The sequence below is a fragment of the Microplitis mediator genome, chromosome 11 (genome assembly GCF_029852145.1).
Source record: "Microplitis mediator isolate UGA2020A chromosome 11, iyMicMedi2.1, whole genome shotgun sequence".
NCBI lineage: Eukaryota > Metazoa > Arthropoda > Insecta > Hymenoptera > Braconidae > Microplitis > Microplitis mediator.
Window position 1 is genome coordinate 6,242,644 of NC_079979.1, and position 5,778 is coordinate 6,248,421.

Below are 5,778 nucleotides of genomic sequence, written 5' to 3' on the forward strand. Positions count from 1 at the left end.
CGAAACTATCGGACTTATCATAAGATACCGTAGAATCTTTTTTGTAGAAGGAGGAAGGAAAGGAGAGGGCGGAAATGAGGAGGATGTGGGAGGCGGACAGGGTGGAAATGGGAAGAAGAATAGAGGAGCTAGAGAAAAAAGTAGAAAGCCTAGAAAAAAGGAAAAAGGAAAATGGAAATAATGCGGAGGGGGGATCAGATATTGAAGATGGGGGGAGGGGAAGAGGTAATGGGATAGAGAAAAGGAGGCTTAGGGGTTTAGAAGTAAAAATGGACAAGAGGGAGAGGGAGGTTAGAAGAAAAAACAAAGTGATTAGAGGAGTTAAAGTGGCTGCAGAGGTAGAATACGAAAAGGAAGTAGAAAAGATGTGGAAAAAATAGGAGTAGAGGGGGGAAGGGAAAAAACAAGAAGAGTAGGAGGGGTAGACAAAGAGGGACGAGGAATGGTGTGGGTGGAGCTGGCGGGGATAGAAAAGAAAAAAGAAGTTATGAAGGCGAAAAGCAAGCTGAAAGGGGATCGGGAAAGAATTGAGGAAGATCTAACGGTGGATAAGAGGAGGACAAGGTAGAAGATAGAGAAAGAAGCACAGATGGAAAGATTAAAGGGAAATAAGGTGAAGGTAGGTTATATGAAAATGTGGGTGAATGGGGAGATGAAAATCTGAGACGAAGTGGGGGAGGAGTGGATAGAGAAAAAGGGAAATGAATAAGAATAAGGGATAGGGAGGAAGGGAGAGAAGAGGAGAGAAAACGAGGGGAAAGAGGGGAAAAAAAGATGGAGTTATATAAGATAGGGTTTTGGAATGTAGCAGGATTGAAAAATAAGGATGAGGAGTTTTGGATGGGATTGAAAGAATGGGATGTGATTGTGCTAATAGAAATATGGCTGGATGAAAGAGGATGAAAGGGGTTGAATGGAAAACATAAAAAAGGGTATAAGTGGGTGGTGCATGACGCGGTAAGGAATAAAGGAAAGGGGAGAGCAAAAGGTGCGATGTTGTTGGGCATCAAGGAGGGATTAGAAATAGGAAGACAGAGAAACAATGGAGAGAATGGATGGATAGAAAGATAGGTGAAACTGGGGGATGAATGGTGATGGGTAGTAGGGGTTTATATAAATGGGGATTGTGATAAAAAACTAGAGTTGATGGCGAACTGCATAGAAGGAGAAGGGGAAGAAAGAAAAGTGATAATAGGAGGGGATTTTAACACGAGAACAGGGAAGGAAGAGGGATTCACAAGGGTAGTAATTGACGGAGAAAGGGGAATAGAACGAAGGTTCAAAGATAAGGTAGAAAATAAGGATGGGAGGAAATCGTGTAGTCTTATAGAGGGAGGAGGATGGGGATTTCTAAATCGGTGTACGGAGGATGACGAGGAGGGAAATTGGACATTCATGGGGGAGAGGGGGTGTTCGGTTATAGACTATATAATGGTGAGTGAAGAGGTGAAAGAAAGAGTGGGGAGGATGGAAGTGCCAGAGAAAGTGAATTCGGACCAACTAACAGTGGTGGTCTGGATTAAGGAAGGAGGGAGGGAGAAATCTTGGGGTAGTGGTAGAAGGGGTGACAGAGTAAGTAGATGGGTATGGTCGAAGAGAGGGATAGAAATGTTTAGAGAAAAGCTTAGGGGGTGGGAAGGGGGGGAAGGGGGGAATGAGGAAGTAGAGGAAGAATGGGAGATGCTAAGGTAGAAGGTAAGGGAGGGTATAGAGGAGACAGAGGAGGCGAGAGGTAAAAGAAGTATGAATGGATGGTGCGATGAGGGGTGCAAGGAGGTGAAAATGAGGGTAAGGGAGAGTCTGATGGCAGTACGGGAGAAGAAAGGGGATGTAGAGAAATATAAAGATGAGAAGAGAAGATTTAGAAAGTTATGTGAGGGAAAAATGCGGGCAGAGAAGATGAGATGGGAGGAAGAGATTGAAGCAATAAGGTCAGAGGGACAGGTCTGGGAAGTGGTAAACAAGGGCAGGAAGAAAAATAAGGGAGTTAATGAAAGTATTGAAAGGAAAGAATGGGATAGATACTTCAGAGAGTTGTTAGGGGGGGTAGAGAGTAGAACAGGTGAGGAGGAAAGGGAGGAGGAGATCAGAGGGGATGAGGAGGAGGATATATCGCTTCAAGAAATAGAAGAGGTATTAAAAGGACTGAAGGAAAATAAAGCGATGGGAGAGGATAGAATCCCAAATGAGGTATGGAAGTTTGGAGGAGAGGAAATAACGGTAGCATTATGGGAGTTATGTAGAAAGGTATGGAGGGGAGAAGGGTGGCCGGAAGGTTGGGAGGAGGGAGTAGTCATACCCATAGTAAAGAAAGGGGATGGTAGTAAGGTGGAGGATTATAGGGGGGTAAGGCTGACGCAAACAGCGTATAAGGTGTATGTAGGGGTTTTGGAAAAGAGGTTGAGGGAGGAAGTAGAAAGAGAAGGGCTGCTGCCACCGAGTCAGGCTGGATTTAGAAAGGGAATGGGGACAGTAGATAACATCTATGTATTTAACTATCTAATGAACAGGGAAATAGGAAAGGAAAAGGGGAAGATGATGTTACTATTTGTGGACTTGAAGGCAGCTTTTGACTCGGTAAACAAAAAGAAACTATTTGAGTGTATGAGAAAGAGAGGGGTTAGGGGAGGTTTGGTCAGGAGGTCTGAGACAGTGCTGATAGAAACGGTAATGAAGTGAGAGTGGGTAAAGAGGGAAGAGAGAGGTTTTGGACGGAGAGAGGAGTTAGACAGGGGTGCCCTCTGAGTCCACTTTTGTTTGTCTTGTTTTTGTCGGACTTGGATGAGGAGTTGGAAAAGGGAAGATGGGGAGGAGTAGAGTTGGGAGGAGGGGAAAAGGTGTACGTGCTGGCATATGCGGATGATGTAGTGTTGTTGGCAAAAGAGGAGGATGAGATGAGAGGAATGATTAGAACGCTTGAGAGATATATTAGTGGGAAAGGTTTGGAAGTAAATACGAGGAAAACGAAAATTATGAGGTTTAAGAAGGGCGGGGGAAGATATAAAAAAGTGAAATGGAGATGAATGGGGGAAAAGATAGAGGAGGTGAGAAAATAGGTGTATCTAGAGTATGTAGTAAGAGCAAATGGAAATCAGGAGGAGCACGTGAGAGAGAGAATGAAAAAAGGAGCAAGTGTGGTAGGTCAGGTTTGTGGGATAGGGAAAAAAAAATTCGGGAATGACTGGGGTAGAAGGGTTTGGCTTTTTGACAAACTCGTATGGTCGGTGGTGAGCTATGGAGTGGAGGTGTGCGGATGAAAGAAGAGGGAGGAGGTGGAGAGGTTACAGGAAAGGTTTCTGAGGTAGGTGTTAGGTGTACAAAGGAGAGTGCCGGGATATATAGTTAGAGAAGAACTGAGTAGAGATGGTTCAGCAGTAAGAGCGGGGATGAGGGCGTGGGGGTATGAGAAAAGAATCGAGGAAGGGAAGGGTGGAGTTTTGGCGAGGAGGTGTAGGTTAGAAATGAGAAAAAGAATAAGAGCGGGGAAAGGAATAGGAAGATGGGAAGGAGAAAGAAGGGAATACTACGAGACAAGAGGGTGGGACATGGTAGAAGTTAGGTGAAGTAAAATTTTTCCGAGTCAAGAAATTTTCTTATCTTCGGAATTTTTTTCTGTTCTAAAACAACTCAGATCTATCTGAAAAATTCTTGGTTCCAGCAAACTTTTTTTTCCATCTAGTACATTGCTAAGGTTGATAGTCAGTATTGGACATATTAGTTGTAAACGTGATGCTTGGCCCAATTTAGACAGACAGTTATTATCCAGATCACAATTGTAAACGAATTTTTTTGAGTTACTTCTTTACTCATTTACTAATTTTTGCGAAATCAGTAATTCTTAATGATATTGTTCACCTAATTAAAGCACAAAATTCTATGCGTATTCGAAAAATTTTTCCTCAACACATATCATTTGTTACAACAGCAACTTCACTTTACTTACCACAACAAATGTCACTTCGTTGCGTTAACTAAGAAAGTTTTGTTATCAGAACAAACAGCTGCGTAATCTTGAGTTGTGTTATGATAGCGAATTTTTTTTTTCAGTGAGCTCTTTTCAAGCTCAAAGATCCCGAAAACGTAATTTTAAATGTTTTTAAATTGACTATACCTTTCATTTTTTCATGTTTTCAAACTCAAAAACGATACGTTCGAGATTGAACTTGAAAAATTCAAGATATCGAAAATACTTAATAAACACACGTTCTTAAAATTTTTATTCACGATCATATTTCAAAATCAAAGTAATTAGGCAGAAATCAATGTCAGTAGTTCAAATAAGGATTTTAATAACTTTCGACTAAGATCAGAACATTCATACACAAAGTATTCGATAAAAATGTTAAAAAAGGTGAGTCATTCCATGTCAAATCAGCCGATAGTCGGAAACGACCCCTTCCGATGTGGATGAAATTTGGTCAGAATTATTCTTCCCTACTATTATCAAGTTTGACCAACGGAAAAAAATTTAGAAAATTTTCATCAAAAGTTATGCAAAACTCAAAAACTTACCATTTTTCGAATCTTTCAAGTTTATTTTTTGAATATCTTGGAAAGCATCATAGTTACAAGAATCGGCATTGGTTCATTTTGAAAAGGATACTTAGGGCTACAAAAAATATATATTCGAAAAAAAAAATTTGGAAAATTACAGTATTTTGAAACGTATTTTGTAGAGCGTAATTTCCCTATTAGCCATTATAGCTTGAAATTGACAGTAATTTGACATTGAAATTGTCTGAAATTCGCTGCCTGAATTCGCTGACAATTTAACAGCAAAAGTTGGAAAGAAAAATTTGCGGTTAATTTTTGCTCAATTTAGAGGTAACTTTTTACTAGAAAAAAAAAAAGTCGGTAATGTTCATTCTTACCACTTCAGAAGGTAAGTAAACTTATACATAATAATCTCTACATTTTAGCGGTAAGCAAATAATTAACAATTTTCAAGTCAAATTAACAATAAATTGATATAAAAATTTGCCTGTAAATTGAGGATAAATTTTTTCTAGTCAACTTTGGAAGTGAATTTGCATTCTAATTCGGGTAGTAAATTTACGTCAAATTTTACAACAAGTTGTATATAAATTTTCGTTAAAAACGGAAAAATCCGAAGTTGATTGACATTTGACGAAAAATTCAAGGAAACTTTTGGAAAGTAAACTTTTGCTGAAGCAACCTGTGCTATGAGGATTAATTCAATTTTATTAAAAATTACTCAAACAGATAGGATAATTTTAAAGAATATGGAAATGTCTGACCGGTAACTAAAATGTTTGAATAAATTGAATGATAAAATTCTCTGTGTATAGTTAATAGAAAATAATACATTTCTGAAATTAAATAAACCCTAAGTTCAATAAAACGTTGAATAAGAAATTATAGTTCAACTAACAAACATTCCAACTCTCGAGGCCAGTTTTGTAATTCGAAATTTCTCAAATTCGGGATTAAGTAATTATCGACTTTGTACAGTCAGAACAAGTGATTCATACCGTCCATGGTTACAAGCGTACCAACTGATAAATCTATAATGCGATAACTCCCTGTAGTAGATTTCTTGCTAGCATAGTTATATGAAGGACATTTATGTTATAAGATAAATCTATGTTAAAACTTTTCTATGCAGAATATTTCTATTGCGGGACATCTCTATGTAGGATATCTCTATGTAGGATATCTCTATGCAGAATATCTCTATGTAGGATATCTCTATGCAGGACATTTCTATGTGGCAGATTTCTATGCTGGACAAATAAATGTCTAATTACATTTCACCAT